Raw genomic sequence first — 12,813 nt, forward strand, 5'->3', positions numbered from 1 at the left:
GGCACCAAAAGTACACTCTGACTAGTAGTATTTTATTGCTGATAAACTCTCGTAAGATGGTTTTTGTTTTTGATAGAGGTAAAAGGCTGCTTCTGTGCTAATTGTTTGCGGACAATGGTCCTTCCATTGTTCTCTTAATTGTACCCATGGGTCAGCCCCCTCGTTTTTGGCTGCTTTTATTATCAAAAACATAATTAGAAATTATTTTAACATTCAACTTTGAAATGCATCTTTTAAAAATGGTCCAAATTTTCTAAATTAAATTCATGTTTTGATATTTCTATTCTATGTATAATAAAGATAACTCGAAAACAATTCATTTAATTATTGAATTATTATGATTTGTTTTTAATTTGTAGAATTTTAAAATATTATTATGAAATAAAATAATTATTAGCTAGACAAAATTAAAATAGAAGGATTATAGTAAATTAACTTTAAAGTAAATATATTTGATCGTTAGTTATATTTTATTTTTTAAAATTGTTGTTGAAAATTGTTGTGACAATTAAAAAATATTTGTTGATTTTAGGATGAAAAAATGACACCATTCCTATAAGAATTTCATTAGCATGCATGAGAAGCACATGACTCTCCTCTTAATTTACAATGTAATACAAAATTGTATGGCAAAGTCACTAGCATATTTTAAAATATTTAAAATATGTTTAAATTTTTTTATTAATTTATTGCAATCATTTGAAAATATGTTTAGAAAAGGTTATATGTACATGTGCTTGACTCAACAATAAACCATTATAATGAAATTCTACTATGTGTTCATTTCATTTTCCCCGTTGCTATCATAACTTTATTTTTGATTAAGGTAAAAACAGGTTTTGAAGGGGCCTCGAAACCCTTTACAAACGGAATTTAACAGAAAAAGCAACAAGAGACAAAAAGGAACAGGCCAACGAAAAGCCAACAGAAAACCATAGAAAACCGGCTAAAGCCCCACAAAGCCAGCAAAACCAGCCAGACCCAAGAAGAGAAACTAATTGATTTTTTTCAGGGCATTAGCCAGGGTGTTGTTAATCCCATGCAAATCTTTGATGTTATCCCTGAGATTTGGGAGATCCTTAGCAGAATCAACCACAACTTTCTTAACACTCGCCCTGGTCCTCTTAGCAGCACCACCAACCAAAGTAGCTTCACCGCTGCCAATCTGGATAGTCTCATCGTCCATGTCAAGTTCCACCACCAGTTTAGGAGAGCTGGTATGATCAAAAACCTTAGCAATATCCTCCAAGTTTTTAGTGACAACTGACAGGATATTCGGGATGATGCCCAACAAATTTTTCATCGCCTCTCTCCCTTCTTCCAACGATTTAACCTTCTCCTCCATATCCTGCTTCCAATTTATCTGCTCCCTGTCGTCATCCTCCCTCTTCTCATCCATATTTTTCCCCTTTTTTTCTAGGTTCTTCAAGAGTTCATAGGTCCATCTATCATAATCCAGTCTTGCCTCAGTGAGTTTTTTAAGGTTATCCAGGAATAACCCTTTACTCACATTTTCCTTATCCTCGCTTAAACTGTCCTTAGTCGTATCCTTCTCAGGTTCCTTGTTCCTTTCCTTCTCGGAATTCACATCTATTTCCTCATTATCCTTGTATTCCACATCCTTCATAGGATGGTTGTTGTCCTTGCCAGGGCAATCACTGTGGATAGGGCTTTCATTGTCAGACTCATTATCACCACTTTCTTCCTCAATACCCACCTCCTCGTCTTTCCAGCTGTCTTCACCATCGGAATCATCCGTCTCCATTTCGTTGCCTTCTTTTTCAATTTCCTCTGTTTCCATCCCAGGGGCACTCTTTCTTTTTTTGCTAGAAGACGCCTTCTCTTTGCTGGAATCGCCTCCCTCCATCTTTCTCTTCCCCGGAGATGCGGATAACCTTTTGTTTTCCAACAAGGCGAGGGTTTTACAATGCTCATAAATAAGCAGCAAAAGCCCGCAATGGAGAACCGGACTGGAGGGATTCTTCTAACATTTGTTAACCTATCATAACTTTGTTAACCTAGATAAACAATTTAATTCTTCTAACATTTTATAACATATCCAATATGTTAGTGATTTTTGATGAAACTACACTCATAATTATCTAGCTCAAAAAGACAAATTTCCTTTGGAATTTCTCCAAATTGCAACCTCTATACACGGTTCACTCTTACCAATATTTTGATGTTAATCTTAGTCATAAATTAAATTATAATCTTTTAATTATTGAGAATAACTTATCAGTTAGAAGGCTTACAATGGTTTAAAATACCACAACATTTTTTTTTGAAATCTAATATTGTGACAAAAAGAAAGAAAAAATATGTCTTATATCATATGTGATAATCTATGATTGATAAGTTTGGAGTGGAAGTATATATGAGAAAAATTGAATAGATCTAAAATGGTATAAACTTTAAAAATAAAAAATAAAATAGTACCTACTTATACTCCTTACGTAATCTAATATCTCACCTATTAAAATTAAAGTCTTGAAACGACATATTATAATAGCATAAATTAGTACTGTAAATTGAAATAAAGTTTGCATACTTTTACAACCATTGTACATAATCCATATATGTCTAAGGAAAGGTTGGGAAAATGAGTTTTATAGATATTTGATTTTTTGCATCATCTATGGTGATATAAAAGTTTTATAATGGGAAAATTAAGGTTTAAAATTAGAGATGAAGTCTCTAAAAGAATTAAAAATGATGAAAAATCAAATTAAAAGAAAAGTATGGTACTATAAAACATCACCAATCTAAAAATTGAATACGCATCCTATCAATTATGTCACAATATTAGGCATGAGGATAGAGATGTTTGTTATCATAACCTCATTTATAACATCATATATCTAAGCAACCAAAGTAAACATGAACAAAATATTTAACTCTAAACACCCATTATTATGCACCAACTAAAATAAATAAATAAAATGTTTCTTCCATTAGTGACAACCACTTTGAGGGGGTGCAATGTCTAATATAAGCCACTTTGAAGGTGAATTGTTCTAAATAAAGGAAACAATACATCCAACCACCTCTCCTCTAAGTGGTTCTTATTATTTTATGAGAGGGAGAAAGAATTACATCATATTGTAATGAATGAAGGATAAAAGAAAAATAAGAGAGAGAAAGGGGAAAAGAAAAACATATATAAGAGTGGGTAGGGAACTTGTCCAACCTTCTAGGAAATTCTTGTCTTTAAAGTTTAAAAGCGAGATGACAAAAAGAAATACATAATCCTCCCAAATGGCATCTTTGACATGTGGATTTTCATATTTGATCACCATTTCATTATGCACTATGTGAATATGTGATGAGAAAGCCAATGAACACAAGTGTCCAAAATATATGCAATTTTGAATGTTATCTTATCCTTATCATCATGTTTGGTTTTTTTTTCTCTAAATAGGTGTGTAGGGGAAAAAGCGAGACTAGGTTAACATGCCCTAATCCTACCTTTTGACACACATTACGGAATACGAAAGAGCCTAGAGGTATCACACAATTGGCTACTTCTTCTTGTGAAAGAGAGAGCCACGGGCTACCTATTAGGATTTCTATTCCTTTGTTGAGATTGGAAGATCAAATGATGGAAGTTCAATCCCTAACCCCAAAATGCAAGTATGAACTAATAACAAGATTGCAGAATTGAACTTAAACAATGGAAAGCTGTAAACACAAGGACAAGACAAGAATGTAAATGCGTACCCGGAGTTAAAATCTGACTGAAAATGTTCAGGACGGGGGCACGGGCGCCACTGTCCTGATTCTGCCCCTAAAACTGCTCCGGAAACTGTTGTTTTTGCACTCTGGAAAAGCTGTCAAAAATGTTGAAAATGTTGTCTGTCAGGAGGACCAGGGCGCCCCACGCCCCTATCCTGGTCTTTTGCTCTGAGATTTGGTGTGAAGTTCGGTCTCCGTCTGCTTCTTCCGGATCTGTAACTTGCGGCGTCGTCCGAATTCTGAAACCTGCACTTATATCTGAAAAGGTGTGGTGGGCGGCTATATAGGGTTTTGCCTTAGTCAAACCCCCGCTTCGGTGATTTCCACCTCCACGAATAGCCAAGTTGTATTGTAAAATGTATTGTGTGTGCAGACCTAGTGTGTGTGCAAGGTCCTTAAATGCAAGAAAGCAAACTAGAGCAACCTAGAAAGTAAACCCTAATTGCTTGTAAATGATAATGTAAATGCTCTAAATCAAGATGCAAAGTGATCTAAAGCATGAATAAGTGATGTATTGAAGCTTATGCAAAGACATGAAAACAACATGAAATCATACCCAACCCCAAGGGAGAGGTACAAGCCAATCTTCAGTCGGTAATCTCCTAGTGTTCTTCAATGTCTTCCAAGCCCTAAATGGATGAATGAAATTGATAAATGCTTGATAGATGGATATTGAATGTTGTTGAAGTCTTCAAAGATCTGCTCTTTCGCTGCATATAAGGTCCTTGAAACCAAAAAAATCCGATCCTTTCAAATGAAGAAAGAGAGCTCTTATATATGAAACCCTAGGTCTAAATTTTGACTTTTGGCCGACTTAGAGATTGAATATCCCGCCAATTTCTTGGGGTTAAGCTTTATTTTATGATTGGATCGCGCTCCTAAAATTTTGGGAAAAATGTCCGGGACCATGTGCACTCCGGGCGCCATGGTCCCGACAACTTTTCACCAAATTTTCAGGACCGTCGGATATGATGATTTTAGAGAGAATCCCGAAGTTACAGGTGATTTCGAGATGTTTTGACCCCCGAAATCAAGCCCCCAAGTTCAAAATAGGACCTAATTAGGGTTTTTGATTAAATGATGTATAGGAGGAATAAAATGAAAAGGGCACACTTTAATGAAAGGGCCCAACTTTATGATGTGGGAGATGCTAAAATAGAACCTTAGAACTAATTAATTTGATTAATTAAGTGCTAAAGGGGAAATGCAATGCAAAATGCAAAATGACCAAGGCGGGTGCTAAACTAGGTGTGAAATTGTACCACCCTAACAAGTGCGTACAATTTACGACGCTACAATAGGAACAAAAAAATGAAATCCGTTATGGATTCTTGGAGCAAGGAGTATTTCCAATGCATATACGGCCTCACTAATATTTTTAAGGGTATTAGATGGATACAAAATATGGGTGCTAATTATGTTATCCTTTGTAGTCAACAAAACACTTCTTAGGGATGATATATTCAATCAGCCTCCTAAACTTGAGATTTGTATGTTTTAAAACAACTCATTGCTTTGTAATATTTTCAAGGAATAAGAGCTTGTGTTTAAGAAGCTACAAAACTTCTTAATTACGTTAAAAGTAGTCTCAAATTGTTTGCACCTTATAAGAATTTGTACAATTTAAGTGTTAATTACTAAAGAAGGGAAGCCATATAAAGCATCAAAGAGAGTTATCTTAGGTGAAGTGTGAAATGTGATTTTTATACCACCACTCTACTAATTGAATTCATTACTCCACTAAGATCCATAAAATTTCCTCCAAAAGTTGATTTGGAATATATGCTAAAGTCCATAAAATTTTCTCCCAAAGTTGATTTGGAATAGGCAATGGCATTATTGTATTTAATGTATTGACAAGTGATACTATGAGTTATGAAGTGACAAATACACTTGTGGGTCCTTATCAAAAGAAAGTGTTTTACTATTCAGTACAAATCAAATAAATACAAAAACACAATAAAAGATTCTTCTTAGAATCCTCACATTCTGTTTCTTGTTCTTGATTTTGCAGATGATACTAAATAACACAACTCACTATCTAGAAATTACCACATTTTTTTATATATAGAAAAGATTCTTTCTTATTGGGATAGATTAGCTTACCTGAAAAATTTGCTTTTCCCTAATTGATGAAACCCTCTCTCTTTATTCTTTTGCCACGATTCTTTGTAGTCTCCTCACCAACTCTTCTTATCAATTTCTTCTTCTTCCATAGTTGCTTCTATACCTTGCCAATTCTTCTATCTCATTCTCTTTGTCTTTCCCCTATTTATACTATTTTCCAATGCTTTTTCTTGATTATTTAATAATTTATTTATTTTTTTAAAACAAGTTTTAAATCTTTAAAATGATTTTTTAGATAATTAAAAGATAAAAATATTAATTCTGCTTGGGAGAGTTACTCCCAAAATTTCTAAGAGATTTGCATCTAATCTTAAATTTTATTTGATTGCTATTGGTTGCAACTTGCATGATAAACAACAACAAATCTATAATCCACTTCTCTTATATCTTCTTGAAAAAAGCTAAAAATATCTCTAAAATCTTGGAATTCGAGGTTAGTACTCATCAATCTATTTTTTACTTATGTGTTTATATTTCTTATAGTCTCCTAATGGCTCAACACTAGGAACAATTCTTTATAAAATTAAGGCTAAAATCAACCATAGAGCTAAATTTTGCCTAACCCCTTTAGCTTATATTCTACTCATCAATTCTATATTATCCACCCTTACCATTTATTAAATGAAAATCATTTATGCTAAAGAGAATAAAAAACAAGACAAAGTAACTTATCAAGAAGTTTACATGGGAATGGGAAAATCATAAAAACAAAAGAAAATGCCATCTTGTAAATGAGAATTACTCATCAACAATAAAAACCAAGGAGGCCTTGGATTAAGAGGTATCTAGAAGCATCAATAGGCCTTGGCTACCAAATTGTATGGATAATGCTAACTAATAGAGATATATAGTGTATCTCCTTTATTTAAAAAAGTATTCATTTCCTCCCTCGATTGCCGAATCCTTACTCAAGTATCAGTTGGCCCTGAAAGAAGCTAATTTGGTTGCCAGTGAATCTAAGCCACTAGAACCGGATGTAGTTAAAATCTCCACTAATAAAGGTGGACCCAGAACTCAAAATGCTCAGCAAATTGTCATGGAAAAGTTGAGAATGACTGCAGAACAAAGAAAACAACTTGAATTAGCATTAAGTAACCAAAAAAAGGAGATTGAATCCTGTACCATACCCTTCCTCCAAGAGTTGATCGAAGGGGAAGATGGTGGTGCTCATGTTACCAGTAGTGTTACCAAGGGTGTTAGTCATTTTCCTCAAGGGCCTGAATGTAACAAAAATGACCCTACCAAGGATATGAGCATTCATCAATTTGCAAATACTCCCTTGGAAACTGAGGATGGGGGTGAACACCCCACCAAACCTCCTGAGGAGACATCTGATAACACTGATGGGGAGATGGGGCCTACCATTCCCCCTTCCAACCAACCTCTAGAGAATGGGCATGGTGCTGGACCTGGGGTGAAGTCTGATGAAATTGTGACTAGCAGTAATGAGGGGGATAATCCATTTTCTCCTGATACTAGAACCTTTGATATTGGAACCATTAATGGGGGAGAAGACCTAGCTGGTAATAAAACAAACAGAAAAAGGAGGAAAAGGTCTCTTAAGGCCAATAAGGAGGCTACAGCTAGGAAAGAATCATTGGGACCTGAGCAGCTCTCTGAACTTAGGAAGAAGAGAGGTAGACCACTCTCAACAGTGGCCTTTGATGCCAGTCATCTTTCTACACCTGAGGAATGGCCTAAGTGCTTTGAGGGGTTTAAATCCCTAGTGGACACTCCTAAATTAACCTTATAATGCTGAAAACCATCTCATGGAACATCAGAGGATTAGAGGCCCCTGATAGGAAATATGTGGTCAAAAGATTTCTAAATATGCACAAGGACATTGATTGCCTTATGCTCCAAGAACTAAAATCAGTGGGGTTCACCTTAGAAATTGGTCTAAAATCCATTTGGAGGGAGGCCACTCCCTTCTACACCAATCACCCTAAAGGAAAGGGTGGAGCTACAATATTATTAAACCCTAAATGGGCGAATAAAGTTGTTAAATGGGGACAATCCCCTTGTGATAGGGCAGTATGGGCTATCATACAAAATGACAATTCTACATTTGTTCTCTGCTCAATTTATGCATCTAATGACTACCGAGAAAGAGGGGCGATGTGGGAATGGCTTGCAAAATTGGAAGACATCCCCTAGCTCTTGGGAGGGGACTTCAACATGGTAATCAATGCACAAGATAAACAGGGATGGAACAAGGTGGAATGGAAAGGTGCTGGGAGAATACAGTGGGAAAGGATGGTAAACAAGATGAGACTGACTGACCCGATAGTAAGGAAGAAGGGAGAACACAAGTCAATATGGTACACCTGGTGTAACCACCAACAGTACAATAAGAGAGTCTACTGCAAACTAGATAGGTTTTACTTCAATAAAGACTTCTTCGAAATTGTTAAAAATGAGGAGGGTATTCAGTATGTTGTCATACCATATACACTATCAGATCATCACCCTATTATGATTGGGCTAAAGATAACTAATAGTAGAGTGGACCCACCAAGCCCTATCTCGAACTTTAGAATGAACACTAGTCTTCGAAAGGATGATGACCTAAAATGTGCACTATGCCTGTTCAGAATGTTTAATGAATATGGCAACTGCCATTTGTCCAACATTGATAGATGGAACCAAAATGTTTTAACTAGACCTCACTTTGTCAGGCTGTGGGTAAAAAGAAGGCTAAAGATGTCGAAGCCTCTGAGATGCAATTGCATAGTGCCCTACAAGTGGCTGAACTTGATCTCCAAGGGGATCCTGAGAATTTAGATCTCACCAATCAACTAATTAAGGCCAAGAATGATCTTAGAAGACAGCAAAATCAGAAAATCAAAGGATGGAGAACTAGGGCTAAGTTAAACTGGCTAGATACTGGGGATCAAGGATCTAAATTCTTCTTCCAGATTCTTAAAATGAAATAAGCAAGAGAGAAAATAGACACCATATGGGAACATAATAAGAACCTCTCTGAGCCAACTAAAATTCTAGAATGCTTTGCTCGGTTCTACAAGCAATTGTTCTCTGCAGAACCAGTTAGGGAGGAGCAGGATAATGCAAGAAAGATAGTCATGTCTTTGGTCCCCAAACTTCTTGATGAGGAAGATAGTAAGATGCTTGAAAGGAATATTTCTAAAGAAGAAATCAGGAAAGCTATATTGGCCCTCAATAATGACAAATCCCCTGGCCCTGATGGATTTTCGATTGAATTCTACAAAGAAAATATTGAATGGATTGTGGATGATCTTCTCTCTCTATATAATGAGGCTATCCACATTGGATCCCTAGGAGCAAACATCAACCAAGGTGTGATCAAGCTCATCCCTAAAGAGGGTGACAAAACCCTAATTAAAAATTGGAGACCTATTACACTATTGAATGTGTCATATAAAATCTTAGCGAAATTGACTGCAAGCAGATTGGAGGAAATCTTACCTAAGATCATCCGTACTACTCAAACAAGGTTTGTCAAAGGACGGTATTTACTGGAAAACCTAATCACATGTTGGGAATCACTCCACTGGACAAAGGAATCAGGGCAAAATGGAGCTATGCTACTCATAGACTTCAAGAAATCTTATGATAGAATAGAATGAGGATATATCATTTAGATGCTTCAATCATTAGGATCCCCCCCTAGATTTTGTAAACTGGTCAAAACACTATTATGTGATGCCAATGCCTCTGTGGAAGTAAATGGGATGAGATCCTCCAACTTCACACTAATTAGATCTATCAGGCAAGGATGTCCCTTAGCTCCATCCCTATTTGTCCTAGTTGTTGATGCAATGTTCTACTTACTTAAAGACTCCTCTATCACTCCTCCTGTTATGGGCATATCCTTACCTAACAAAAAGGAAATCTGTAATGTCCAATTTGCTGATGATACTGCAATTTTGACTAAACTCGAGGAAGAAAACCTTGTTGCTCTGCTAAAAAATATAGATATATTTTGCCTAGGCTCTAGCAATAAGATAGCTATGCACAAATCCAATCTCCTTGGCTGGGATGGCAACCCCCCGAACTGGTTTTCAAAATTTTATCTCAACTCGCTGGGCCCTACACAGATTGTAAAATATCTAGGCATCCCATTCGCTGTCGTTCCAAACTTAAAAGAAATGTGGGAATGGGTAAGAAATAAGATAGAGAAGAAACTCTCTAAATGGAACATAAATTATCTATCTTTGGCTGGAAGATTTTAGGTCTGTCAAAAGATATTGGCATCATACAATATCTATTTCTCCTCTGCTTGGCTCTTTAAAAATACCAATTCAGTCATATCCAAAAACAGATTAGGGAATTCCTATGGTCAGATGGAAAAGGTACTAGGAAGCAACATGCAGTGAAATGGGAGTGGTGCACTATGCATAAGCTTTCTGGTGGGATGGGATTAAAAGACCTCAAACTACAGGGCATTACCCTTGCCTCCAAGTGGATTCTCAAGGCCATGGATGGGGATGAGCCATGGAAAATTCTATTAAGAAATAATATTACATCCTCAGTTCCTAAGAAAGCCAGGAAGTGGAAGAATCTCCCCATGCTTGACCTTCTTCTTGTACAGATAGAGGTATCCCCAACTGGTTCTGAGGTCTTTAAGTCCCTGTGGAAAGCTTGGGAACAAGTGAAGCACTTGGTACACATCAAAGTGAATGGAACTATACAGGGGCAGATTGCCAGTAACAGATCAATATGGTGGAATCTATCTCATAATGGGAAACCCTTAGCCGCCCTTCAAGGCTGCTCTGCACTGAAATGGCACAATATGGGGATTAAATGTTTTGATCATATAATTGAGAATGGCCAAATGAGATCGTGGGAGGAACTGAAACTTACCTTCTCTATCCCGATATCCCAGAGCAGGACCTATAACATCCTTCAAATGGCCTTAGCTTCTCTTTTCTCCCTCGCTCACCATCCTCTCCCTCACCCCCCCTCTCTACACTCTACTGGGCCGATGGCACACCTCTCCCCTCCCTTAAAGCCAAATGCATATATACCTCACTTACCGAGGCTGATATCATTTTTCTTCCCATTAACAGATGCTGGGATCTAAACTGGGAACCAAAATACTGGAAAGATAGGTTGGGTAAGTTCTGGATGGCTCAAAATGAACCAAAAAAATAATTCTTTTGTTGGTGCCTGTTGTCAAATAAACTCCCCATAAAAGGTAATGAGGGTAACTGCCTAAGCTGCAAAATATGTAGAGTACCTGAATCTGTGAAACATATTTTTTTTGAATGTCACTTTGCAAAAGAAATATGGAGATTGTTTGGCCTTAATTTGGAATCTAATTTTGTTGAACTCATAGATGTTGTTTTAGGCTACATTAAGGGCTGTAGGAAAACTGCAAATATCTTTTGGTCTTGTTTATCTTTAGAGGTTCTTTGGCTCATTTGGATGTATCGCAATGATGACGTCTTTAATAACAACACTAAGCACCTCACTGAGTCTCTTAGGAGACTCATTTTTTACACTGTTTCAATGCAGGTCACTGTGGTAATAAAGCTGGATTCAGACAAATTTGACAGATGGATAAAGGAAGGGGCCACCACTGTGTACATCTGAGAGCTATCTCACGGCTTCACGTGGGAGAGGGATGAACCGAGCAAGGCTGCATTTGAACAAGCATTAAAGGCCTTCATGAGGCAAATGGAATGTAGACACCTACACATGGAGATCTCTCGGGAGGAAGCTGACCTGATCCATGAGCGCACCTCACACCCCCACAAACAGGACATAATTGATGGTAGAGTGGAAGTATGGCAAGATGGAAACCTGAGATGGGTAGCTTGGATCCTTGGACATTGGGAGCCAACTCTGCACCAGCATTTGAAATATTATTTTCCTAGTTATCTAAGACTGTCTATTTTGCTTTTTGCTGTTATAATTATATGTATCTAATGTAATCATCTTCCCATAAGTGGAGGTGCTCGTCAACTATATATTTTTTGTGTATGCACCTTCCTTTGGTGCCTTGATACTGCTAAACTTAGACATTCCTGATGATATGTAATGTTTATATGATATCTAATCCAAAAAAAAAAAAAATCATTGCCACCTTGTTGATGAAAAAGCCTTTGTTTTAAATCTATCCAAAATAAAACAATGAAATGAAAAATTCTAAAACAAACTACATAATTTATCTCCACTCATTTGTCTTAGATGGTAGAGAATGTTAAAAAACAATCGTATTCTTAAGGATGCAATTCTTAGACTATTTAAACACCAAATATTTAATCATCTAAAAAATTGATTGTCCCTTATTAACATTACTTTCTTAATCATGTGGTGAACTTCCAATGTATCCCACAAACTAAATTTAAGCATAATATGTAGGAAATGAGATCCTAGTCTAGAGATGTAAACTAAGATCTCAAATCTTTGTGGCATATCATTAAAAAGCACAAACTAGGTTCAACTATAGTCCTAATAGGAAAGATGAACACTTTGTGGGTTTATGACTCCTTTGTGATTGTTATGGAATTAAGATTGTGATGTGTGTGCGAATTTTAACTAAGTTAAATGATAAGAAATTGATAACTTTTAGCATAAATAGTAAGATACAAAACTAGAAATCAACACATAAGCTCAAATCTAGAAATAAGATACATAGAGGAACCTGTAACTGAGATATGGAAATCAACACATAATCTCTCATTAAAAGTGTTAACTCCTAGTTCTTTCCCCCCTTTCATTTTTAGCAATGGTTAATATTCTTAAGTATATTAAAAAAATTAACATAAACTACCAATGGCCTTTAGTTGTAACGCATCTCCCTCTTAGATATATCTTTTTGGGGGATTTGGAAAGCTATCTAGATTCTTTTATATTTAGAGATTAAACCTTTCCTCCTTGGGTTACAACCAACTTGTTAAAATACCTCCTTTTGAAGACGACTACACATATTCAACAACATCCTAAACCAAGGAATAAAATAAT

The sequence above is a fragment of the Cryptomeria japonica genome, chromosome 11, assembly GCF_030272615.1.
Source record: "Cryptomeria japonica chromosome 11, Sugi_1.0, whole genome shotgun sequence".
Classification (NCBI taxonomy): Eukaryota; Viridiplantae; Streptophyta; class Pinopsida; order Cupressales; family Cupressaceae; genus Cryptomeria; species Cryptomeria japonica.